Source organism: Ostrinia nubilalis, chromosome 25, assembly GCF_963855985.1.
Source record: "Ostrinia nubilalis chromosome 25, ilOstNubi1.1, whole genome shotgun sequence".
Lineage (NCBI taxonomy): Eukaryota > Metazoa > Arthropoda > Insecta > Lepidoptera > Crambidae > Ostrinia > Ostrinia nubilalis.
The window spans coordinates 8,997,429-9,013,905 of NC_087112.1; the positions used below are offsets into that span (position 1 = coordinate 8,997,429).

Sequence of the window (16,477 nt, forward strand, 5' to 3'; positions counted from 1 at the left end):
AGCAAAATTGATTTATATTACTCATAGATCATTTCCATGAAAATTTCTACACCTACTTTCATTCTATCGACGTCGTATGCTGTTCTTTTTTTATCCACACTGAGGAAGCTCTTGGCCTGTATCTCACCTGATGGTAAGTGATGATCTATTGTCGCGTTCCCAGTTAGTGTTATAATTATTACAATAGAATTGTTACGTTTACTTCTCAGAGTTGCTGACCTGACCTGGAGATCGAAGGTCAGGTCCTAGCATCAGATATTTGTGCCTTTTATACTGTTGATGAAACCGTGGTTTAGTGGTTAGAGATTGGACCCTCAAGCAGAAAGCCCTGGGTTCGGAATCCTAGAAGGGATACAAGTGGTTGAAGATTGGACTCTCGATCAGGAAGTCCTGGGATCCAATCTTAGAAGGGGCACAATCTGAAAAGTCTAAATGAATTTTCAAATGTTTCTTTCCAGTTTGACTAGGATAGTAGGTATTATGGGAATCAACTTAAAGATTCTGTCACTCATTCAAGAAGTCATTCTGTGTTTCAAAGAAGAATATAGTGATGAACATAAATGATAATAGTACTATAACAAACTAAATAAAAATATTTGAATGAAAAAAACGAAAAATAATGTCGTCTTCATTGATTGTCGCATTAACTCGACAGTTTCAGATAAAACGTGATTAAAAGTAAACAATAACATCACACCACCATTGTGACATAATAAGTGAGCGCTCACTTATATCACTTACACCCATATTCACAAACAATGCTTGTTTGAGTCAAGCAGTAGTGCTATGCGTAGTCGAACGCACAGAGTTGATTATAGAGCTCTGGTATATTCAATTGTAAATAATCACTTTGTCGATAAGTTAGTACGAAAAAGTGTAAACCAGCGTATTTCGTAGTGGTTACCGACAAAAAATGTTTAATATATGAAAATAAGTAGTAGGTGTACCAAATGCGATACAATAATACTACTATCATCAATATTATCACGGAGCTTAGGTACTTACTCGGGAAATCGTGTTCCAAAAATTGATTTTCAGCTTAGCTTTTTATTCATAGAGTCCACTAGTGGCCTAAGCCTACCCCAATACGCTCTATTTTGACTTTAATGGTTTTTCCCAAGTTTGCGCCTGGATTCGGGCAGCACAGGTCCGGTCGTTATGGAAATCCTTGGGGGAGGACTTTGTCCAGCAGTGGGACATCATTTGGCTGAAACGAACGAGCTTTTTCCATCTTCCATTACCCTAGCCTTTTTCGAGTATCATGAGAAATGTAGGCCAAGCTTCATCGTTATGGAAAAAAAACATCACCGCGTTATGGGTAGAATATGCATTAAGTAATTACTCTAGCATACCTACAACTTTCTATAAACAAGGTTACTGGTAAAAAAACAACTGCTGCCACAATTTAATTAGATTCCACTTTAATCAAATGTATTAAGCAGCATTTTTTATATATTTGAACGTTGATTGGTAGAAGCCTTCTTGGTGGACATTCGATTTCAACCAAAGACGTCTATGCTGGACAAAGGCTCCCAAGAATTTCCATGACGATTAGTCCCGTGCTGCCTAAATCCAGGCGCAATTTCTTCTATTTTATTATGATTACTACATTCTGCTGCAGAAAAACCTATATTATTATGTAGACCTATGCAAAAAATATAGACTTATACACTAAGATCTATGATCTTTCTATATTAGTCAATGAATTGCGTTAATACTTTTCTTGTACGTTAATTGTTACTTGCTTACGTTAGTAGATACGCATGTGTCATCACAGCTAACAAATTAACGTGAATTAACAAAAACAAATATTATGAGCCTGTCAAATAAAAATATATTATCTTCATCTTGCAACCTGTAATTTACGCCATTTATACGAGGAAGCTTTTGGCCTGCATATTCTCATCTGATGGCAAATTATGATCAGGACGAAGGCGGAATCGAGCTTCACCCGGAATCCTCTACCACAAAGAAACTGACCAAATGTTCATTTCAATTTAAATAGATTTTTGTTGAGTTTAGTTTTCTTTATTTATTCCAAGCAATTCTCATCTGTTCTTCAGCCTAACAGTTTGAAAATTATAAATAACTTGAAAAAATCGAACTGCCTAAGGCGGGAATTGAACCCACGACCTTCCGCTTGCCGGGCGACTGCTCTTCCAACTCATAACTCATAACATGAGATGCGACTCATAACGCTAAAAAATTAAATAACTAAATAGCCTAACAGTTGGTTTTAAAAACAGGACTTTTCGTCTCTACAATTTCCTAAGTGGGAATTTTATAATTTACAGGAGATAATTATTCTGTCGAACAAAGGTCAGCAAAGATCCCAAATAGACTCTCACGTGTACAGAACTAGCCAAAATCATCTCCATATTCTCTCAAGGACTTCCAGACGTTTAGGAAAATATGCAAAAAACTAATTTCGGTAAACATGTTTTACGCAAACAAAAAAATGACAAATAAGCAAAAATCCGCCATCATTTTGAAGCAAAACTATTATTTTGTAAGAAAACAATGCAAATAAACATGTCCTTGCTTGTTTTTGAATAAAAAAAACATGTAAATATTCGTAAAACAACAATTGCTAATTAATTTGTATACGTACGAAAAAAACAGCCACATACGTTTAACTTTTACAGGTACGTAAAAACTTAACAAAAAGGATCCATGTAACCATGACTTTTTAGTACCTAACCAGAAGTTGTGAAAAAAATTGACACAAAATTCATAATTATTCATAATAATTTTTATTTTTGCAAATAGGCTTTTAAAAAGCGCTTTTACACGTCCCAATATTAACCCTACCACTGCTTCGGGACAATAAATGACACGCTGCACGTGTATGCTGGTTACTGGACTATTCCTAGTTCTCGTTTCCAGCAACTCCTGTGTAGCCAGGATCTACAGTTTGACCGCCAATAAAAACCCAACCAGTAGGCCTAAGATGCGCGCAGCGATAAGCGGTTATCACGCCATTTTATCGATTTAGCCCATACATTTTGACGTCGATAAAAGTTGTCACGGCGCGCATCTTAGGACTACAGGGAAGGTTGTGGAGTCCCGAGGATAGCTAACTGTCTTGGAACCCGCAAGGAATTGAACCAGAAGAATTAGGTGTAGTTTGAAATATAATTTCGACTTCCTAAAAAAGATTTGTTTAAAAACGAACGAGAACGGCTCCTCAAAGCTAACAGTAAAATTTTACAAAATTGTATTTGCTTTTCAATTGAAATCGTTACTTTTTGGAACCGTTACCAAGTGCTTGGTAAACCCACGCATACCGTACGTAAGTTTAGGCACGAAAAGACTTTATTTTAAGTTAATAAGTATATTTAATTTTTGCATAAGTACCTTCTAGCGGTACAATAGAGAAAGAGCCAGTACTTATATTAATTGATATTTCAAGTTTATCAAGCAATGTAGATTAAGAGAGCCAGCCTCTACCTAAACTACTACCTAGTTCATAGTAAAATACGAGTATACCTGTGTAGAGTTAAAAATATGTAAGTTAAAAAGAAACTTAGGTCTTATACAAATTTCGTAAGCTCTATGTAATTAAGAAATTGTTAAAAAAATTGCTCTTTTGAAATATTCTGTTGACTAATAAAGTCATTCATCGTCTTATTATAGTCGTCGTAAAAATAAGAGAGATGAGTAGTTTTTCCTACAGACTTTAAATCGATTTCTCTGCAACTATAAGTAGTACCAACCTCCAACTTATAACTCTATTCGACCAAGCCCAAGCACTATCTATGTAAACCGACATTGTATACTCAACAGATATAGAACAAACGAAAAACACACCCAGAGAGACAACAAACAGTTTAAGGCAAGCTAGCAACAAAAGTATGACTATTTTTTACCTCACACAGCTCTTGTGTGTGTGTGTGCAAGTGTGGGTGTAGGCGTGACGGCCGATAGCGTTATCGGGCTCGAGCCTTGCAAAAATACACAACAAATATGTACAGTATATGGCGAGAAATCAGATACGGCGGAAAGTACCGAAAATTTTCGATTAATTACGCAGTTATCAATTTTAATTTAATTTATTTCACTTCTGATGGAGATTGGGAGTCGTTTTTTATCTATATCATGGAGATTGGGGGTCCAAAGACAATTAACTGTATTCACTTTATAATGATCTGATTTCATATCAAGTTTACAAGCAGTTCTGCTTTAGATACCACAAATTCTGTCATCATCATTTAATTTTCTGACGAATATAATATTTTTCGAATTAACAGTGACGTTCTTGCGCTGCTTCTTCTCAGCACTGGCCCATTTATTTTACTGAAGCAATGGTAGAGTTAATACTGGGACGTATAAAGGTGCTTTTTAAAAGCCTACTTGCATAAATTAGTTTTATGATTTTCTGTCTGTCTTCAATGAGGTACGATCTTCTGGAACCTGGTTCTGGTACCTCTAATATAGCTTGTTAGAGGTACCGGTTATTTGCCTCCAATCTTTGGAACATGGAGAATCTTGACTTTCAATGAAAAGTTCTTGACGTACATCTCTACGTGTAATTTTCTTATTATTGTGGCTGAAATTTGGCATGCAGGTAGATGTTATGACGTAGGCATCCGCTAAAAAAGGATTTTACGAAACTTCACCCCTAATGGGGTAAAACGGGATCCACGCGTACGTAGTCGCGGGCGGCCGTTATTTATACATAAACGCGAAATACCACTCACTGATTAATCACGAAATCTTAGAAACTGTCGTTTGTTTCAGCCGAATGATTTCCACTGCTGGACACAATGTCCTCCCCCAAGGATTCTACTAATACCGGACCTGCGCCGCCCGCATCCAGGCACCTCCCGCGACCTTCACCAGATCGTCGATAGATCTCAGAAACTTTAACACCTACAAACTTGAAATTTGGCTGGTAGGTTCCTTACAGTGTGTAGACATCCACTAAGAACGTATTTTACGAAACTCCACCCCTAAGGAGGTAAAACGGAGTCCACTACGCGTACGAAGTCGCAGGTGGCCGCTAGTGTTACTATAATTTAGATTTTTAACATACTAATCTTATCACCTTTCTATCATCTGCATAATGTTTGTGTCTGTCCCGATACTTAGCGATAAATAACTGGGTAATGTAAACAGTACTCGGCCTTTCGGTCCAAAAATCTAGATTTTTGCGATAACACTGCGTGCGCTAATATTTTTATTGTTTATAAAACAGTGCGATAAGTACGATAATGTAAGGTGCAGCGGTATGTATGAAAAATAGAGCTTACATTAAAATGCTAAATGAAATTGGATTTTTTCTTTGAGAATATCTTGTCTAATTACTGACGAAACAAACTAACGCAGCTAATAAGTGTTGATTAAGTAAAATAATAGCACTATTAAATTGCTAATCCAAACAACAATACCTACATTAAATCAAGCAATTTAAATTAGAATTGCACGAAGTAAACAATCTATTATTTCAGCTAATAATAGAATTAGGTAAATAGCGAAACAAAATCGCAAACAGGTTTATCTCCAAAACTCGCGTTTACCAGTTCAGTGTGTACGAAATTGCGCCTTCCTACTGATAAAACAAAACAACCTAAATAATGTGCGGCCTCGAAATCTAAATAAACGACTATCAGCTATGCTTCCGACCTCCTTTGCCTTCCTAAACATTCGAACTGGCACGCACGTTTTAATTTTCGCGAAAAATAAATTACACAACTTTTTTTTCATCTGTTAAATTGAAAAGAAGTATTTATGCGCGCCGTTCTAATGGCTGAATGATTTTCGTCCTGTCTGCGCTACTATACAGTAAATAAATTAGTGAAAATGACAAATAGGTAGTTGAAGACTTGTTTCTTGAAACAATTTGTTAGCACTTTTTAAATTTTCACGAAAAATAAATTACAAAACTTTTTTCAGCTGTCAAGTTGAAAAAAGTATTTATGCTGTGTTCCAATGGCTGAATGATTTTCGTCCTTCGCAGATATAGGTACGGTGAATTAGCAAAGCAATTGAATCTATTTTTTTTTTAATGAATTAGTTAAAAGTTGTGTTGGTAACTAAGTGCCATTTCTAATTTGAGTGCTAAAAGGACCTTGCATTTTAAAGACGAACTTTTTCATTTAGGTCTTTATTTTTATATTCTGCTTATTTTGGGACTAATTTAGAGCAATTTAAGCCACTCTCATGAAATAAATTAGTATCCCCAATAATGTATTTTCAGTAGTTTCAATCAGAAAGGTGTAGTTGGTATATTTTTGCAATAGCAATTTTATTGATATACCTACAGATAAGGGCTATTAGATAACCGTCCACGTGCTCCCTGAAAATAATGCTAGGTCCAAGAAATTGCTTATTTTTCTAAAAGGAAGCCCACGAATTAAGGTAAATGTAGGTGTTATTGTATTATAGGCAGAGTAGGGCTCTATGGACACTTAAAAGAGGTACTTCTTACACTTATTTTGCTGAAAAAAAGAGTAGTGCGGGTCACAATGGGGTCACGTAAGATCAATCTCTTTGATATAAACTTGTAAGAACGTAATGAAAAATATAAAATTCCCCAGATTTCAGATTACACAAGGTGAACCTAAGAAACTATTGTAAACCTGTATTCATACATTCACAGCACGAATTTAAAAATAATGAAATTATAAAAGATTTTAATTTCTAATAAAAAAAAACCTGAAAAAAACTGCCTAAAGTGACTGATTTCTTGCGCTACTCTCAGCAATTAAGTAAATTTAAACATTTGAAATATTTGCAAGTATCGATTACAAGAGCTGATCTATTGGTTGATCAACCATTATAATTTACTTTGCAATGTAAATCTAAATAAATTAGATTGTCATCGCTATCACTAAAAACCTCTATTTTGAAACCATATTTTGAGGTTATTGAAGCCTGGATCCCAGGTCAGAAGTATTTGTTGATAAATTTAAAATAAACTCTACTAATGATGTTTGATAAATAAAAAACTATTACTGACCTCACGTTTCAGTTACACCCGGGTTGGTTGGGAGTTACAACCAAACAGATCCGTAGTCACACCGGATTGCCACATCAGTGCGACTACAGTGAATTATATTTTCCCATAGTCATACCACATTCGCCCGACTCACCCTTGACGATCGGAAACAATAGGCAAAAAAAGAGGATCAAAAAGTAAAAAAATATTTATTGACAAAGTGACCGAGTTTTTTGCGCTGCTTCTTCTCAGCACTGGCCCATTTACTGTCCCGAAGCAGTGGCAGGGTTGGGTTGGGACGTGTAAAGCTCCAACCATCGCGTGGACTGTCATGGGTCGCGCGACCTGTCATTGGCCTATGATCGCGCCGGCGATGGCGATCTGCACGTGTTGGTGTGGTTGAAGCATATAAAAGTGCTTTTTTGGAGCCTACTTACATAAATAAATAATTTTTTGAATATTTTTACCGCACCGTTTCAAGAAACTGGCCAGCAGTAATTTCACCGTGAATCAATTCCATTTGCTTCATTATTAAAAAGTAATCCTTATCCAGTTCCAACTTACGTCTTTTATTCGGATTGGTCTTGTGTTCAATGTTTATACTTTTTATCAAATTTGTTGTTGCATCTTCTTCAAGTACACTCAGTAGCTTAACAATGGTCACGTAATTTTTATTCACTCGTTTATTTAACTGCGAATGCCAGTTTTCTAAGACATTATTAGTGCGGTGACGTTCGTTATAAATGCACCATTCATTTATGAAGTCGTCGTCTTTGATCCACGTATTTTTCATATACTTCAAAAACTCATTTAGTTTAGCGTCATTGAACTCTTCTGATTGGGACTGGATGTAACTCCATCCTTCCCTGACGCTGGCTGTAGGTAGGAGAGGCAGAGAGGCACACATCGCTACAATACGTTGATACAGCTTCGACTTTATTCCTATAGAATTGCTTTTACTCCAGATGCTGTTGCTGAAGTGGTAATAGCACTTTTTGATCGAGATATTTGGGAAAAAGAACTTTAAAGCATTCGTTGCAGCAAACTCAAAGTCAGCGTGGACCTTAATTGGAGCCCATTCTGGGCAGTACGTCGTTAATATATCGAATAGTGCGAGATATGTCGACTCCTTCTTATCACTCATTAGGGCATACACAAGTGGCACTACGTTACTCGATTCAGAAGTGCTCTTTAAATCGCCATGTATAGAGAAAAGCTGCGTAAATGGTTTCGGCGTGCTCTTGAATGTACCGTCAATAAAATATTCTTTGACATTTGACAGCTGCTTCTTACTTTCAGCAGAACAAAACAGTATTACTCTGGAGCCTTCATATTGGTAGTCCGCTACAAGGAATTTGTTGAACTGCGCTGGTATTTCCACTTCATCCAGTTGAGTGTAGACAGTTTTCTTTACTTGGTACTTCTTTTTGCGTGCCGAGTACAAGCTGCGTTTCACGTTATCAAACGATGGAACTTTAGTGATCAGATGTAGACCCTTGTTGTATATGGGCTTGATATGATTATTGAAAATGCTAGGCACCGATTCAGGTGATGTACCAGCTTCGTTCTTCATTTTGTCTACATAACATAGTATTTCATTACCAGCATAATCACGTTTACAATCTGAAGAATGCTCCACGCGCTTAATTATTTTTCCATCCTGACAAAATAAGATAAATATTAGGTAATTAGGTGCCGATCTTATGTCCACAGATTTGCCACAATGGATGCATTCTCCGTCAGGTCAAAGTGAACGCAGCCCGCATCATGTGAACAACATGATGCAGCAGTGGGTCTAGACAAAGTGCAAATTATAATCGCAAACCAGTCGAAAAGTGGTCGAAAAGCACCTCTTTTGTATGGAGTTTTGACGGATTCGATTTTCGATTCGATCAAAAAGTGCGTTTTGTCTAGGGGGGCAGAAACTGTTAGCAAAATGGCGATCGTCATGGCAACCGCCGAAACTTTAGCATGTTTTCGGCTAGGACATGTTTGCTAAACTTCAAAAGTGACGTTTTCCCTTACATTTTTTTGACAGTGACAGCACTTACCGCTAAAACTACGCCATTTTTCTTACTACCGCTAGCTAGCGCTATTTTCTGCCAAAGGCCCCATTGTTGGTCAGGAGATTCACTTCGACCTGAGCCCTGCCCTCAGAACACATCCAGTGTGGCAGATCCTTTATACCATTAATGTATTATGGTACTTACGTGTGTAGTAACCGATCCTATGCATTTCTGTTTGCGCCTGTTACTACAAAACCAAATTATGCTCTTATTAGCATAAACTTTTTGTTTATAATACCGATGTCCCTCGAACAAAAGAACTACACCGCGTTTTCTTTCTAAAATTTTAAAGTCAAGCTCCATTTTTACGCACAGAAAAATGTAGAGATAAAAACTTTCATTAAAAGTTATTGTAAATGGTATAGTTTTTAAAAGTTCCCACTCTTTTTATAGATTTTTTTAAGGTGAGTTGGAGTTTTAAAAAAATTCAGAACATGGAGTTAGTGATGCAGCGCAGAGTGTTACGGCTGCACATTTTTTTTGTTAAAAACTAATATTTTTTTATTCCTTTTTTGATAAATAAATGTATCAAGCTGAAGCATTTAACTTGCTGTTTAAAACAACCCCTTTTTTGCGTGAATAAAAATGTCTGTTGTACCTTGATCTACACCAATCTGAAGTTTGAAGTACCTACTCCATACGATCCTACGTCATTTTCATTGTCATGAATCCAAAGAAAATATAGGTATTTATTGTCGAATAAACATGTACAGGTGATTATATTGTATTAATTTGTTTAAATGTGTTTTTCTTGGTAAAAGATGTAACATTTATATTTTTTTTACTTTATTTTTAATTGTTAAGCGTGGGTACAACATAAAAAAACTAAAACAATATTGATATAAGTATACTATTTAATTATAGATTATCTTTTATTTTCTTAATACTGCTTTTGATGAAAGTGCATAACCGTTGACAATGTCGTAAAACTAAAAAAAATATAGTAAGCTATCTTCTTCTTAATGTTATAAATAATTTAATGTAAAATGTATCACATGTATTAGCAGCTTCCTATAAGATGTAATTATAAGGAAATAAAATAGGGTGAAGAATAATAATTGGTCATGTTGGTGTGACTACAGATCGGACTAAATTTACCCGTAGTCACACTAGTGTGACTAAACACCGGATTAAACCAATCGTAGTCACACCAGTGTAACTACGGGTCAGGTTGCATTATCCGTAGTCACACCAGTGTGGCTACGGGTCGAATCAAGTGATCCGTAGTCACACCGGTGTGTCTACGGATCGGGTAAAATTACCTGTAGTCACACCAGTGTGATTACGGATAAGTAAAATTAACAATGGTCACACTGCAGTGACAATTGGGTGTGACTACAGATCTGTTGCGGGTGGTAGAGGTATTAACTCATTGGTAAATCAAATTCGCCCGATCGGATCGGTATCATACACGGCTGTACTAGTCACTGTAACTAGTGAGTCTATTTTATATAAAATAACGAAAAAAAGTCCAAATTGTCAAAGCGTGTGGGACACCCACGTCACTATAGGTACTTAAGGTTAACACAATGTTAACGTGTAGTATGTAGTTAAATGCAAATCCTCTTGAGAAACATTATGGTATTTTTGTATGTTGACGAAAGTTACACCAATGTTTTCTGATCAAACAGCCAGGTCAGGGATGTTACTGCATTGTTTTATTTTATTTTTTATATTTATTCATGTAATTGTGCAGTCTTAGAAAGTGCGATCACGTGACAGAGCTTAATAATAATTATTTGCTAAAAAAGATCATTATACTTACTGTAAATTATCTTAATGCCAAATTATAATGGAAATAAGCTTGAGAGTGAAATAGAAATAAGCTTGAGAGGATTCACTCTCAAGCTTAAAACATTATATTTTCCATTAGCTCTCCACAACGTTATATTTATCCATTAGTTCTCGAAAATATCTCCAGTGTAATTAATAGTGGTGTATGATGCAGCTCTCTGAAAATGGTTGGACGAATATTGAACTTATTTAGTGTTTTATTTTATATATTTCAATAGTATCTACAGTAGGTAGTCTAGTCTAGCACAGCACTATAGGAAGAACGCCACCATAAGAAGTTGCTTTCTAGAAAATATTTACATTATACAGGATGTTAGGTAAATGGGTATATGAGCCGACACTAGCCCATGTTAAAATATGCACATAAATGGTATGGTGAAGTCAGAAATTTGATATCATAATTTTATTTTTTTAAATGTTCATACAAATTAAAATTCATAAAATCAGATTTGTATGAAAATTAAAATAATTAAAATAATGATATCAATTTTCTGACTTCACCATACCATTTAATGCAATGTTAACATGGGCTAATGTCGGCTCATATACCCATTTACCTAACACCCTGTATTATAGTGCTGGGCACAGGGAACTTTTCCTGTAAAGTGGAAACTTTGCTGATTATTATTTAGTGTGACTGCGACTATAATTTTTTTGTTTCGTTTCATTCGTAAATAAATAAATGGTGTGGTAGTTTTTAATATTCGATACTAGTTTTTATTATATCGCTTGGCATAATTCTTGGCTGTAAAAAAACTGTAAAAGACTTGAACCTAACTTCATATTTGAACTCTACGAAAGAGACTTATCAGAATCAAAATACTAAGAACAAATAACGGGATTTCCTTTTTTAACCCTACTTGAAACTTTTCCTTAAGCTCAACAGTATAAGGTTAAAAGTCGCATACATATTTCGGGTTAGACTGTACTTATGAATGTAGCCCTTGTGTTTAGGACAATCAGTCCTTGTGAGCGGATGAGTTATAACTCAAGTTTGACTGTAATATTAGCGGGTGGTTCCGTACAGTTTATATTATCCGACTTCAAAAAAGGAGGATCCCAATTCAATTGTGTGCTTTTATTTTATTTTTATTACATAAACGCAAACCTTGTACCTAATGTCGTTGACCATTGCGGGTCCAACGAACTAACTTTCCTCCGGGACAAACTTGAACTTCACTGGTTGGGTTTGTATTGGCGGTCAACCTGTAGATCCTGGCTACACAGGAGTTGTAGCGGTGGGAACGAGAGGTGGGAATAGTCCCGTAAGCTTTGTACCTAATTAACCCTTTGTCTCCGGCATACAGCACAAAAGAAATTTTGAAAGTTTGCACCAGTCATCGGCCAATGGTGCCGTTTGGCACCATCGTATTAAAATTGAATACCTGTTTAATTTTATAGTGAAAGTACAGCAATATTAAACCGTATCATCAAAGTATAGTCGACATCATATTATACCTTTTAAAACATTGTTGTAGCAAAAAAGCACGTATTGGCATAGTTTGTACCTTGACCTACAGTTTACTATAAAATTAATTTAAAACCTATGTTTATGGGTTTCTTCTATAACAGGCTTTTAACGAGTTTTTGTAAGAATTTTGGACTTTGACTTTTTAAGTCATTAATTATCGAAATGATAAGTATAACTTAGGTACGTTAGTCAAAGTTTCATGAGAAAATATTAATCTATTAATTCTGCAAAACTCTTCGTGATTAATTGATTCATCATCATCATCATCATCATTTCAGCCATAGGACGTCCACTGCTGAACATAGGCCTCCCCCAATGCTTTCCATGTTGATCGATTGGTAGCGGCCTGCGTCCAGCGCTTCCCTGCCACCCTTACGATGTCGTCGGTCCACCTTGTAGGTGGACGTCCCACGCTGCGTTTTCCGGTACGCGGCCTCCATTCCAGAACCTTTCTGCCCCATCGATTGATTATGGATTAATAATAGCTTAAAGTTTACAACAACCTCAGACAGAAAATAGAAACACTAGGAGAGAGAGGAGAGAGGAGAGTCAGGCTTTATGGCACAACTAGCTTTTTACCGCGAAATTTAATTTGTCACAGATCGTTGTTATTCTGGGTTATAAACAATAATACTGTAAAGTTTCATCAAAATCCAGTAGTTTTTGTGTGAAAGAGTAACAAACATCCAGACATCCATACAAACTTTCGCATTTATAATATTAGTAGGATAGTAGGAATTTAAAGGGTCTCTAATAATGCTAAAAGTAAAAAATACTTGTTCTGTTAATTTGTATTAACAGAATGACGTTCTTCTGATTAAATAATTTCGTTGCGGGTGTCATGATTTTCCCTCTGGACCAGTTGGCCTTTACTGATTGAGTTTTTACTCTATTGAATTGGCGGTCAAGCTGTAGATCCTGGCTACACAGGAGTTGCAGCGGTGGAAACGAGAGGTTGGAATAGTTATAATCACATATTATTACGTCCTACATTCGTTCGTTCGTTCGTTTCAGCCGAAAGACGTCCACTGCTGGACAAAGGCCTCCCCCAAGGATTTCCACGAAGACCGATCCTGCGCCTCTTGCATCCAGGCACCTCCCGCGACCTTCACCAGATCGTCGGTCCACCTAGTGTGAGGCCTGCCCATATCCTACATTAGTTAACATTTTTTTATCTTTATTCATTGTCTCAAATGCATGCCCGTTTTTCTATCTCCCTACCGACTCCCAAAACCCCAATAAGAGGGCACACAAGCCCTGTTTTTACAATCCATCCCCTTTATTTGCCTTTCCCAGTCCCACTGAGAGATTTGGATTCTGGAATATTTTGTTAACGACATAATACAAATACAGATGTTATTATTAATAATTATTAATCTCTTCAAGGTGGTGATTGCATTATGATTATTTTATTTTACAAAATGGATGTATTATGAAGCGAAATGTTCCTGTTTACCTTTCTTACTTCATACACAATGTAAGTAGTACTTATCATTAATTAGTCTGTATTGTTACTACTTAGTCAGCTGTGGTCAAACTTAATGATAAATTAGCGATTAAGATCGGGCATCTTTTAATTAGCGATCTTTATCTTTCTCTGAAACTTACGCGCAGTTTGTAGATTTTTATGTTACAGTTACTGTAACAAAATTAGTATTATCAATAACCATCTTTATTATTTTTTTAAAATACCAAGAATAATTGGTTAAATTATTTTGAATTAATTTATTGTGAACACGTTAGCTTTATTTCCAAACCCTTGTGGTATTTAATTAAAGATATCTAATGTAACTTTTAACTTGCTAAATAAATAAATAAACGTAATTATTTTCTGAGATAAATGATAATGTAAAAGACAGTTTGTATCTAAGTGAAAATCATTAATAAATTCAACTGACTTTGACCTTGCGCTGCTGCATTTAGTTTCAACCAAAAATAGGTTCTAAATTCAGATCGTTACAAATAGTAATAAAAAGCCTGTTATTCTGATGTATAAACAATAAAACTGTAAAGATTCATCAAAATCCATTCAGTAGTTTTTACATGATAGAGTAACAAACATACTTTCACATTTATAGGGATTCAAGACGTAAGATTATGTCATTAAAATAAAACAACCTCATCCTTAAAACAAAATTATTAATTTTGTTACTTTTTTAGTAATAGGTAAAATAAGGGGAGAGTGGGCAATGTATCAATCCTCAATTAATAAAAATAGGTTTATTTTTTATTAAGTATGTATGAAATATTTTTTTCTTTAACTACGAATTATAAGTACGGTAATATACGGTTGATTGAAGTCTTTAAGCGACATTATAGTATGTAATTTGCATATTATCTATAATGATTGTTATTTTAAGCAAAATGTTTTGTTTCAGTGTATTTTTTGGCGCTTTATTTTTTATTTTGGTCGATTACTACTAAGATACTTTAAAACCTAATGTCATAAATATTTACACTTACAATTTACTTAAAAATTTTGAAATAAAACATACTTTACCAGGAAATGTTGCGAAAAGAGTACTTAATTGAGTTAAAAAGGTAATTTTGTCTCAAAAATAGGTTAAAAGATTATTTCACCATTACTTAGAAGTGATGTAAAAGGGAAATTCCCTTTTTTACAGTGATAGTCAGTTTTAGTATGATATGGATAATCTAGGTATTAGAAAAAAAATATATTGAGCATATTGTACCTATAGTTAAAATTAAAAATAAACTTTTACATGATAAATTGTGGAGGTAGAATAGAAGTAGGTTTGACGACATACTATCGAGTTGCTAATAAGCTATTGCTAAAAAAAATGCGTCCCATTATTTATACGCAATTTTATCAAATACTTAATGCATCTGTAAAAAGCTGTACATTTACACAAAATTTTAGAATACAGTTAGCCCAATCGTAATTGGAAAGTACGAGCCACCTTATTCGTGAAAAGGCTAATCACTTTTCGCGTTTACATAAAATATTTGATGGCGTGATGTCAAAAATCAATACAGATATCGACGGCCAAGTACGTGAGCAAATATGTGACGTCTCGCGGCCTCCGCTCATAAAAGGAGCATATAAATTAAAAAGTCAACTCATCAAAGTTTTGTCTTCGCCTAAATACATGACAAGTAACCTCTCCCTCCTTGTTTCCCCTCTTACAAAGTGACAATAAGTCGCTAACGCACACCAGCGCTCTGTTTGTACACTCACACACGAGTAGAACCGGCTAGGTACACAGTTTCCCGCCACCACCGACCGGCGCGAACACGCACACAAAACACGTTGAACAAACAATACAAACACCAACACACAAGTAAATTTAAACTCACCTCAAAATAAATCCATTAGAAAACACACTTGTTCAAACAACTAGCGCTTAGCCTCGAAAACGCGTTGAAAAAACACTTGCCAGCATCCGATGTGTGCACAACACTTTTCCAAACTTTCTGTGCAGCCTACTTCGTTAGCACCCACTGTTCCCGCCAAAGCGCAAATTCAAATTTTAAAACTCGAAAAACGTGACGTTTAAATTTAGAACTGTCAAAAGTATTACCATACACACATTTGAAAGTATAATTGTTGAACGATCTCGTTTTCACAGTCCACGTTAGTGTTTTTTGCTAAAACGCTTCCGCAATTTGCGATTCAATCAAACACGATAGCTAAATAAAAGAAACAGGCGGCCCCAACACAATTATTAACACACGTTGCGCGGTAAAAATAAACTATGATTAACCGCTATTAAGATTCGCGGAGACAAGGCGCGCCGGCCGGGACACTCGCAAAAAAATAAATAAAAAAATAAACTTAACAAACAATGCGAAAATGTAAAGTTGTAATTGTTTACGCGCTATTTCGGTCGCTAGGAGCGGTCCCGATATGAATAATTATTATCGGAGAGCGAACATCGACGCATAGTTGTCGTTTCATAAAACGCGCGTTAAAACTGAGTCGAAAGGCTCGCCCCGTGTCGGAGCATAGCGCCGAATAAAATAAACAACAATATACCTAAATAAGCGGCTCGACGGGCGCGGCGCAGTGTGCGTGCCGCGGCTGTGTGCGTGTGTAAACAAGAGGCGGCGGGGCTCGCGCGGAACACTGTCTCCTGTCACAAAATATAACAGAAGGTAAACTCATGTATGTACCTCGCTTTGCATACCTCTCTCGCTCGCACGCTCGGCCGTCGCGCTAGGGTTGTCTTGTCATGTGTTGCGTTT

The 16,477-nt window shown here is 35.9% G+C and overlaps 1 protein-coding gene across 1 annotated transcript in view; it reads right to left on the minus strand.

The window, feature by feature from the left end:
* LOC135084038 (forkhead box protein P4) overlaps nt 1–16,232 on the minus strand; it is a 65,345-nt gene extending 49,113 nt beyond the window's left edge. The window contains exon 1 of the mRNA XM_063978780.1: nt 15,590–16,232. The gene's annotated coding sequence lies outside the window, so the exon portion shown is untranslated. The remainder of the gene's footprint in view (nt 1–15,589) is intronic.
* Between the last annotated feature and the right edge of the window lie 245 nt (nt 16,233–16,477).